The sequence below is a fragment of the Pyxicephalus adspersus genome, chromosome 2 (genome assembly GCF_032062135.1).
Source record: "Pyxicephalus adspersus chromosome 2, UCB_Pads_2.0, whole genome shotgun sequence".
Lineage (NCBI taxonomy): Eukaryota > Metazoa > Chordata > Amphibia > Anura > Pyxicephalidae > Pyxicephalus > Pyxicephalus adspersus.
In genome coordinates this window covers 10343600-10355155 of record NC_092859.1, presented here as the reverse complement: position 1 = coordinate 10355155, position 11556 = coordinate 10343600, and the positions used below count along the sequence as shown (strand labels likewise).

At 38.1% G+C, this 11556-nt stretch overlaps 1 long non-coding RNA gene across 1 annotated transcript; it reads right to left on the bottom strand.

Annotated features, from left to right (window-relative positions):
• Positions 1–5974: 5974 nt before the first annotated feature.
• Positions 5975–11102, bottom strand: LOC140322835 (uncharacterized). The gene is made up of 3 exons (XR_011919256.1): positions 11066–11102; positions 7997–8091; positions 5975–6595 (listed from the first exon to the last, which is right to left on the bottom strand). It is a non-coding gene; the product is annotated as an uncharacterized lncRNA (long non-coding RNA).
• Between the last annotated feature and the right edge of the window lie 454 nt (positions 11103–11556).

The window sequence follows — 11556 nt, the reverse complement described above, 5'->3', positions numbered from 1 at the left end:
TTTCAATTTCATTCACACTTACACAGTTTTGATAAATTCAGAATGTCAGTTTAGGTTTTGACCTATATTATGAATTATGTTTTCATGATTGTTTATTCTGCTCATTGTGTAGTGTATATATCAGTCTCCACAAGCACCCCTGAGGTAGCCCAAGAGGGACTAGAGACTCAATGTGTACTTAAGTTCATGGTAAAAAAAACATTTAGGAGTGACTTTGTTTAGTAAGCACTACGCTTACTGCTTAATTTTTGACCATGTTTAATTATTTATTATGATGTGATTTTTGTTGCTGTATGCATGCTGATAATTTGTCTATCCTTGGCTTATACTTTGTAAGTTTGAAAGCAACACATGCAGCACTCAGGTCATCTGTTAGTCTGTTTCTGGTGTCAGATTTGATATAATTCAAAGCTGAAAACATCTGCTCACAAACATAAGATGATCCTAAGTAAGGAAAGCAGACCCAAGTGCTTTAACTGACTTAAAATTATTAGGCAGAGAATGCCACACTTTAGGATTCCATTTTCAGAACCAACTGTGCTGTCATTTGTCATCCCTTCTATCTTGTCTAGTGTTTCATGCAGGTCATAGAATTTATTTCTCCAGATGGAGCTTTCTTAAAATTCCTTAAAATCTGTCTAGTGTAAGCAGGAAAGATCAAGTTTTTCAAATGTGGCTTTATCTGGAGAAGTAGAAAAACACAGGGTTGTCTTCATCTTACAGAACTGTAAAAATCTGTTACTAAAATTCACCTTTGCAGCTTCTACAATGCTAGAAAAGTCCTTGTATATTTCCTGATGGCTTGTAGGATTGTCTGCAACTGATGTAGAATTGTCTACCGTGTTTCCCCGATTTTAGGACATCCCCATTAAGTAAGCCACCCCCGATTTTTAAAAAAATAATTAAAATAAGACACTCACCCGTTTATAGAACAGCTCCAGATATCTGATCCTGCGTGTGTGTCCTTTATGCTGGCTGCAGCGTGTGTGTCTGGAGGTGTCTTCCATCGGGTTCTGCGTCATCCCAGTATCTGTGTTCGGCACCGGCACTGGCGTTCTTTCTTCTTTATCGCCCAACACAGGAGTGAGATTGGGTGATGTAGATGAGAAAAAAACTTGCTGATGTCACTGCGCATGCAGTGCATAAAAATCTCCTGAATGGGAGACCCTTAAACATACGGCTGTCTACAATTTTTTCTACACATTTCACAGAACTAACTGCTTCTTCAGGAAAACAAAGAATATTTGCATAAAAGAACATCATAGCATAAAGTATCAAATAACTTTAACTTTATTTTTTTTAACAACTGGTTGATGCATATAAAGTAGCATACATGAAAAATCCTGAATGAGGACAAACCTGTACAATCCTTCTCACACAGAATGGTATGAAAGCTATATTGGAGCAGCGATGAGAGCAAGAGTGATAATTCTTATAGTTTTCATTAATTTGCCTGTGGTTACTGGGAGAGAATGCAAGAAAAAAATCTCCCCAACTGGACACAGACTCAAAACTGACAATGCTCCTTCCTCACAAAACAGATTTTGATGGTTTGAGGACATTTTCCTACACTTATCAAAGCATCTTCATTGTGAACAGTCTCTCAACTAAACCAGTGTTCGCCAACCATTTCAGACTGGTGGACCACTAAATATACCGGCTCCGGACTGCGTATGCACGGGGAGCCTGGTGTCACTCAAAGAGGAACAAAGTTCCCCTTTAGTGTTGTCATGATGCTAAAACCTGCCCACTCTCCCATTGCAGGTTTGAACCTGCCCAGGGTCAGCTTGAAAACCAGACTGGAGAGGGTCAAGGAGAGAGTTGGAGCTCAGGTAATCGGTGAGTCTTTTGTAGACAAGGCGTTCAAGAAGTTTGAAAACATATGGGAGAAGGGAGGTAGGACGGTAGCTATGAAGGAGGGGTCCAGTGAGGGTTTCTTTAGGATAGGGAGGATAACGGCATGTATGAAAGCAGTAAAAAGGAAGAGGTTGAATAGTTCGGTTAAGGTGGGGGCCAGGGTGAAGGAATGGGCATGGAGTAGATCAGAGGGAATTGGGTCAAGTGGACAGGTAGTAGATGGAGATGATGAGAGAAGAGACTTCATTCAGAGTATCAGGGCTGAGGGAGGTCAGTGATGATTTACAGATGGAACGGGTGGATATGGCTGGAGTGGCCCTGTGATCAGAGACATTATTTTGTCAATTTTATCTCTAAAATAGGTGGCTATGTCTTGGGCGGAGAAATTAGTTGTGTGGGGAGCAGATGTGGGTTTTAGGAGAGAGTTAATTGTTGAGAATAGGAAGATGATGTAGTCTGGCTCAGCTGCACTACCAGTCTTTTGTAGCTGTGGTGTGATTGTCGGGGAGAGAAAATCAAATGTTTAACAGGAGTGTTAAACTCAAATACACAGTGGGCTAAAATGAAAAATCATGATATATCAATTGTAGATATATAAAATATCTACAATTGAGGAAGGTCACTAATAAATGTCAACAGAGGAGGGGGCACTTTTGGGTCCTGAATGAGGCACCAGCAGAGCATTCTGGGATTTGTAGTATTAGCGGTGCATGCACTGTCTATCAGTGGGCCAGCTCTAGTAGACATTTGGTATTTTCTCACGGGACAAATATAATTACAGTGCCGGCCAGAGTTTGACACCCTTGGGTTAAAGCATAGAAATTCTGAGACAAGGAAATACATTATTTTCATAGGTATACAGAATCATCCCCATAAGGGAAGGCCTATCCCATCATCTATATGTCATCAAACAGAAAAGTCCAATGGAATATTCTCCAAAGTCCATATAAGTACATTGGTTCACAAACAGTTAATGGAGTAATAGTGTCTTGGGGTCGACTTTTGACACCAAAAAGATGTTGCATGTTACACATACCACTTGTAAATAATTTAGCATTATCATTCTGCAAGCACTATAATAGATACAAATGTTGTGGAGCATGCATGATGGGTATTTTAGCAATTTGCAGTTTAAGCAAAGTTTCTCTGCTGCTTTATTTACGTTTGTTGTAGCCCAGTATTTCTTAAAAGTCTATTAAGTCTATTTGCACACATTTTTCTAAAGTATCCTTGGCCATAAGCTATCCCAACAGTTCAGAAGCACATAGCACTTCCTTTGTTTGTACCCATCACAGCCTACATCACAACTACCCTATTCAGCCAAATGTAATGGTAGGAGGTCAAAGTTTACTTTACATTCCCTAAATTTACCTCTATTCTCCCTTGGGTATCTTTACCTGATGTATAGAATGTTTATTAACCAAATCACATCTAGTTCTAGCAGTAACTAGTAATTCTTTTCCTTTAGCATCCAGCTTTGCATTTCTAGTAGGGACAGGCTGTTGGACATTGGAATGCAACCTCTGAATTCTCACTTCTATTCTTTTTCTTTCTTTCTTTGGGAAATGACCATCATTAGCCCTGCAATAAAAAGGTATACATTGTCTTGTTTTTCCCTTTAGAGGAAATGAAATTTCTACAGTCATTGCGACTATCTCAAATGTAGTAAAAGGAATTGGTCGTTTTTACAGCAGTATTTGCTGGGACTTCTAAATGCCCATGTTCAGTCAGTATATGTAACTGCAAAACTTATTTAACTTCTACAAAAGGATTAGAAGGAAGGGCAGGGGTTGCCCTAATTTCAGGAGACTCTGAACTTGACAAATACTCTGTAATTGGGGCAGATGTTGAAGACCCTGGCTGAATTTGAGAACTTTTCAATCTTCATCACTATTCTCTATTTTATCACATCTCCAGTGTTCTCCTTTCACCTGCTTTGACTTTGGTAATCCTAAAATTATTTTGTTCCATTATCTCCTTTAAATTCTTCATAGTGTACTTCAAAAAATGTAGGGGTTTTAAGAATGTTCAATCTCACAAAAATTTGCATACTCCTAATACTAAACCCTAATATACTGTATGGTCGCATGTAATACGTATTGAAAATCTCTCTGCAAAGAACTTCATGATACACCAGAATTTCAATTCAATGTATCTTCTTTAATCTGATAGCTACCAGCCACACAGGCAAAGAAGTGTCAGCCTTCCTGAGATAGGCTTTAACTTCTCTATATTATGACAGTCTCTCTAATATCACCCAGACACATACACAATACTACAACAATATTTTGACACAAATATATTCCCGTTAGTCCAGCACAGGGTTCGGCAAAGTTCTTTTTTGCCACTAGGCCATTTATAGGGTGGGCAGGAGCACACTAGGCCAGTCCCACCCTAATGGCTCTGCCCACCACCAGGGAATGCCCCCTGAAGTGAGAGCCCTCTCCTCCGTATGCATTGCAAAGGAGAGGAATTTACCTTCAGGGAGCTTTCCCTATTTACCTCGGCGGCAGAGGTATCAATGCCGGCTGCGGTAAATAGGGGAACAACTGCATTGGGGTGGCTCTGGAGCTCTAGCAGCTCCAGTAGTTCCTAACGCCCCCCAGGGTGGCATTAAGCCAGAACAAACTACCGGCTGGGCCGTATCTGGCCTAAGGGCTGACCCCTGGCCTAAGTTTGCTGACCCCTGGAGTAGCACATGGGGGGTAATGTCTTAAATACCACTCCAATAGGACCAAGATCAACTTAGAACCAAAGGGCATTTAACTAAATACAAAATAAAAGTTTTAGATCACAATCATACTATCCTGCAAAGGCTTTGGTAAAATCTTCAGTGCATCCACTATATCATTCCCAGAATGATGAAAAGTAACATGTGTAGGTGACATCTACACTGACTCACTTCTTTTACACAAAATGCATACTTTCAAGTATCCACAAATGCACATGTTCCAAACATACAATAACATCTCCAAATGGGGCTCTATATACTATCTCAAGTAACAATGCATATGTCTCTGGCCAGGAGCGACATATTACAGTTGTCACACTTGTAAGGACTTGGTCCTTTAGTTAGTGTTTTTGCACAGCTCACCTAACGTCACCCAAAGACGCAATTATTTGGAAAACTCATACAGTCTTAAATCAAGTAAATATGCTGCTGACCTCTTTCTGAAGTTATGCTTTTTCACTAAAAACATACAACAGACCTATAACAAATTGTCCTATTGCAGCAATAGACAAGTCTCCCAGTTTATCTCATCTCTTTTATCACTATTGAAGTTAGGAGTAAAATTAAAGGCTTTAGTGTATCAGGTTATACACTTTAGATAGATTAATTTCACCATCTCATGCCGACATGAGATGGTGGAAATCCTTGGAACCAACATTACTAGCCGCGGCAGGCAAACCGTAAAAATAACAAGGGTTTCCTAACATGGCCACTGGTTCTGCTTTCACCTTGGGGTTCGAGGTTTTTTTGTCTGCGAACGCCTGGAATATAATATCTGCTTGTTTTAGAGGGTCTTAAAATGGACCATCAGGGATGACACTGTAAATACTAATTAAGAAGGTTTAATGTTGTACCTGAGATCATCAAATGTTTAGCAGTTCAAACAGAAATTCTGATTAAAAAAAGTAAATACCTTTATAGGTATACAGAGTCATCTGCCTAAGAAAAGGCCTATAGGTATACAACATCATTCAAGGGAAGGTCTATTTCATCATCTATATGTCATCAAGGCAAAAAGTCCATAAATAGAATAGTTCACAAAAGATTAATGGGGTGATAGTGTCCAGTGGTTGACTTTTAACACCAAAAAGACATTGACCTTTATCTGTCTCTATATGTTTCAGTGGGTTGACATCTGTTTGGCCTGTCACAAGTTCCTCCTATCTGTCTCATTACATTGTCAGTAGAGATTCAGATATAGGCAATAGGTCATATTGTATGTAGAAATGTAGGCTTGTATAGACGAGTTGATAGCCCATCAAGTTTCCATTTACTTTAAAGCAAACATTAGCAGTATCAGTTCTTCATTTAGCCAAAGTATGTATTATAGTTTATATACAGACCCCCTAAATTTTTATTTCAACGTGGTTTATTCTTTAAAAAACTTGTGTAAAATTTATATTACCTAAAACCCAACCTACTAAAAAACCTTTTCACGTAGCCTCCTCAGCTGTGTGGGTTCTCATGTGCTTATCAAGAGAAGAGCTTGATGAGAGATATTTTCCACATTCAAAACATTTAAATGGCTTTCCTCCCATGTGAACCTTCTGGTGTAAAGTAAGGTTACAGCTCTGCGAGAAGCACTTGTCACATACTGAACATTTAAATGGTTTCTCTCCTGTGTGAATTCTCTTGTGCGAAGTAAGACTAGAACGTTGTGAGAAGCGCTTGTCACAAACTGAACATTTAAATGGTTTCTCTCCTGTGTGAATTCTCTGGTGGGTATCAAGATTATAACGCCTTGAAAAGCACTTGCCACATTCAAAGCATTGATATTGTTTGTTTTCCGTCCGAGCCTGCTGGTGCTCAGTAAGATGAGAACTTTCAGAGAAGCAGTCTAATGGCGTCTCTCCTGTGCGAATCCACTGGTTGAGTATTGACTCAAAATCAAAAGTATTCTGGTACAGCTCGTCTCCCACTTGACTCATCGTGTGTTGATAAAGATCTGCTCGCTATGAAACTTTTCCACAGCAGGGAATGAACTATTAATTAATGCAATTCTTTCACCTATTGAAAAAAAAAACAATTGGTCGCTTAATAATGCTATGAACAATTATTAAATTCAGATATTAGATTATTGAAATGTATGTAGTTTTACTACTTGCTTCACTTCCTTCACTGTAGAGAAATATGATTTTTTAGATTAGTCAATCAACCTGGAGACCTACGGATTTACTTCCTAAAGTAATAAACTTTATAAAATAACTGTTTCCAATCTAAAAAAAAAAATCTAAAAAAATTAGTCAACGGATAAGGGACCCCTTAGTTACCTTCATATTATTATGATAAGGAAACTGTGTCTAAACAGTAAACATGGGCAATTGGAAGCTACAGAAGATGTCAACCACTTCCAGGTTTGCTCGATTTCATAAGGTTAGGAGGTCAGTTAATGTTTTTTTTTAACATTTTTCTGCAAATAACCATAACAAATTAAGAATAGTTTATTGTGCAGTGATAATTGGAACCACTTTATTGTACATTTACTCTCCAAATGAGCAGCCAATATCTTTTCCAAAACCTTTATGTCTACATTCAGCAAAGAGATGGGCCTGTAATTTGTCCAGGAGTGGGGTTCAGTAAAGTTTGCTGGCATTTTAAAAAGTGATGCCTAAAACGTCCCTTGTGTGATTTTTAGGGTTTTATTTGTGATTTGCTTACAATATTCAATGTCATAAACTTGCTCAGAAATATAAAGTGGACATGCACACAATTCATTAGACAATTGGTATGTCAGCACCTCTAGAGAAAGCCTGAAGATTTAGGGAGATCCTTGGCTTCATGCATTTTATTAATTTGGTAAAATGATGCCCTATGATAAGCATCATGGTTGGCATAGTGGTTGGCACTCTGGCCTTTGCAGCACTAGGTCACAGGTTCAAATGTAGGCCAGGACATTATCTGTAAGGGGTTTGTGTGTCCTCCCCGTGTCTGTGCGGGTTTCCTCCCACAAACATGCAGTTAGGTTAATCCATTGTCTTTATAGTACATTAATGACATAACTATGACATTAGATTGTGAGCCCCTTTGAGGAACAGTTAGTGATATGACAGGGAATAATATGTTCGTGCTATATAAATACTAGCTAATAATAATTATGCACTAGGTTGTGCCCAGTTTGTTCAAGGTTACATAAAATTACAAACAGTGCTAACTATTAAAAAACTTTGATACAACCCACAATCACAATGATCGAAAATGTCTGGCGGAGGAAGGGGGCTCTACCAGGAGTAAGTGGGTTGTAACGCAAATTTAGCCGAAATCTAGCACTGGTTAGCCTGGATAACACGGTCAACAACCTAGACTAGAAGAGCTGAGATTAGACACACATACAGAAGTTCTGTGGTCTCCCTTGCATCTAGAAGTACATTTATTGCCCCTCAGAGCTTCTGGATATCCTCTGTAACTAACCTTGTACATGTAACAGTTTTCTGTGAAGCTGAGGCTGTAAGGTCCCAGAACGACTCAGCAGCCAAAACCTGGAATGTCAGCCGAAGTTTGCTATTCTGCAAAACACAAAAAGACAGAATAAAGTTGCGTGTATTAGGAAAATAAAGAAAGTATGTGCAGGAGCACCAACAATTAGGTCATATAAATGATCATTGATTTTTATCACTAAGATCACTATTACTATCACTGGAAGTTTTCTAACTATACTGTGTTGCCTAATTGTCTGTGTCAATAAAAAGATTTGCTGGTTAACCATATTTAGGTCTGGTTACAGTACCCAGTAGTTTTTGTAGTGGCCCCCCATTTTGGGGAAAGCACCTTCTTATTGGTTCCTAAACATATGAATACTATTTAAATATGCAAAACAAAATCTAAAACGTAAAGAGTTGGCAATCAGAAGGGCCCCTAGACACCACAGCATGCCCCTTCTGTGCAGCCAAGAGCCTCCTGGGATGCGTGACCTAGGTATCCCGGGAGGATCTACACTCCTATTTAGTATTGAACGCAGCGACAATCAAGACTGGAAGGCACAGTGCTGCACTCTTTTTAAAAACAAAATAATAATAAAAAAACACATTTACTTTACATGAAAGGGGTAGTTAACCCCTTTATATAATGTAAAAGTTTTTAGTTTAGGTCCACTTTAAAACACAGGCAAGTTTTGTTTTTTATTTTTTGTTAGTTTCACCTATAAGTACAGGATTTTTTTTTATTGGCTGTAGACACAGGTGTAAAGAAATTGTTTTAGATATAGGTTTGTGTTGATGAAATGAGAAATTAAATTTGATTCGCTTTGTGCAGTTTGGAAAGTTTTGTTGTTAAGGGTGCGTGGTATTGTGAGGTTTTGTTTTTGCAATATCTATAAAAAAGTGGTCTGGGTTTATGAATATTATGGTGTGCCTACACTACGTTCTTTGTAGGCCACCACGGTGCCAGCAGTAGTTGATTTTTCTTTTTTGTTAAGACTGTAGGGTCTCAACTATTGTGTCCCATCACCATTGTCTGCTTAGGGTGTACACCTCTACTACTGTTTGTTGCATGTTAACTTATATCATGGTACCTCACTATTCATTGTTCTGAGTGTCTCCCCTATCCATTGTATTATTTGTTTAGGACAGAGAACAGTGTTATTGTAAATCCTGGGTTTTGGTTGGTGTGGATGTAACTAGTGGTAAAAGCATATTTGTTCTGTTTTGTTGCTTCTCCCCGTCTCTGTTTCTATTAAATATTTTGAAGCAACTGAAGTTTGGTAAAAATCTATAATCCGTGTAAGAGAATGTATTTAGAAATAACATTTTGAGTGAAATTATGCACAGTGCACCAAATGTAAAGACACTACGTGTCCATATATGTTCAGAGTTATTCGAGGAACAAGTCAAAACATGCAAAAGAATAATAAATAAAAAGGCCTAGCCATAGCAGGTATGTATGCCATTTTCCTGCCCACTAGTTCCAAAACTGAAAACAGAAGGTCAATAGAAAAATAAATTATATATAATACAAATAATAAAACCATAGATAATTAAAAAAATGTTTTGACTCACAAGAAAACAGACAAAATGTTTTGCTCTTCATAACAATAGGATTTTATGTTTTAACAATAATGACAAAGCAGATTATTTGCCAGGCATAGGACCCAGAGAGTGTCTAATATCTTGAGGGTAACAAAACTTTTTGAAATGATGCAATTTCTGGTATTCTCCCTACAAATACCTTCGGAGTGTGAGGGATTTAATTGACAAAATAATGAGCTTATGCCATCCCAGGCAACATTTGTACTGCAGGATTGTAAACTCCTAGGTGTTAGAAGTCCAAATGACCAAATCAAAATGTTACAATTAACTCTTGACATGCACACCTGGAATTCACTCTCAGATTTGATTAGGGAAAGCAAAGCTAAAAAGAGAAACAGTGGCCAAAATACAAAAGGTTCTGAATCCATCAGCAATAGATTTTATAGTGGCTAATCAAATTGAGCATATGAATAAATATAACCCCCCCCAAGTTCATAAACCATTGGCAGCATAAAAGTAAAATAACAGTAAAAATGGGAAGATGTGAAATACAAAAGCCTTTCAATTCAAAATACTGAGCTAGCTGTTGCCCAAAATGTGATCATTTGATGGAAAAAAGAAAATAGTTATTTTGGGGAAAAAAACAAAACAAATCGGTTGTAGGTGACTCCAAAGCATACGTTTCTAATTAGAAGTATAGATTTTTCAATTCCAAGTTCCAATCTGAGGCTTAGCTTTGCATATACAAAGACCAGTCATTTGTGGTCACTGGCATGCCTACTGACGATTTACAGGTGATATACAAAGGGCTGAGGTCAGTGCAGTCCTCTATAATAAGACACAGAAGTACATTTGTGGAGCTCTTCTAGTCAGAAAAAGAAAAAAGTACAACAATGGAGATTGCTTCACAACAAATAATTGAAAAGCCAAACGGGGTCACTTTGCATCAGCAGTTTACAGGTCAATATGGAATTTTAGGCCTTAAAAGAGGAAAAAAGAAAAAGGATCAGGTAATAAAATCACGCTAGTTTGCAGTAAGATTGATAAGTGTAAGAGGAAGGTAGGTAATATCAATCACAGTGTTTTTTTTCCAGTCTCACACAAAAGACTTTTTCTCCTATTTTTCCACCTACAAAAAAAAAAAGCATAGCTATGGTGCAGAAAAATCATTAGGGTCATATTGCAGCAGTTTACAGAACTAAAAAATGGGGTACACAGTATTACCCAAATTCACATATTCTCCAGTTGCAACACAGAGAATAATAAACAGTTATTCTAATATTGCAAAAGGTATACAGAGAGAAACATTTCTAAGGCCCTTTCTCTTGCTGCAATTTAGGGAAATTACAGGCATGTTAGAGCATTTGTTCCACTCACACATGGGAGAGTATTCTAATAAAGATTACTAACTCTTCTCATTTATCACTAAGAAAAAAACCCAATATGTGCGATCAATGTTTATTGTGTGAATATATATATATACAATCAAAACAAATGAATATGAAAACATAGGTACCTGTAAATTCAGCAGGTCTGAGACCAGGATCAGGATCAGGATCAGATAGCACACAGCAGGGAGCAGATTAAAAAAAAAAAAAAAACCACTAACTAGTAAAGGACGGGGAGGCTCCTAAATAGGGAACTCCCTGCTGCATGCATAATAAGTTCTACCTGAAGGCCACCTGCTGGTCGCTGGTGGAAGTCCATGGTGGATGGTATTCAGCACCACCTGCAGGAGAAGGAAGATATATCAGAACTCAGATCATCAGCTAAGTTTGACTATTGATGTGTTTCAAAATATCATCATCAGGTCAAATTAGGACTCACAATAGAAGTGGACCTAAACTAAACCCATTGGGTCTGGATCAAGATTTTATCGATCTATAGTGAGCAGTAGGAGGGACAGCACTAGCAGCAACAACAAGGTTTTTACAAGGTAGGAAGGGCAAATTACTCCCAGTCAGGTTTTGCCTCTTGGACTGGCTGGTTCATTGGTCTTCACAGTCA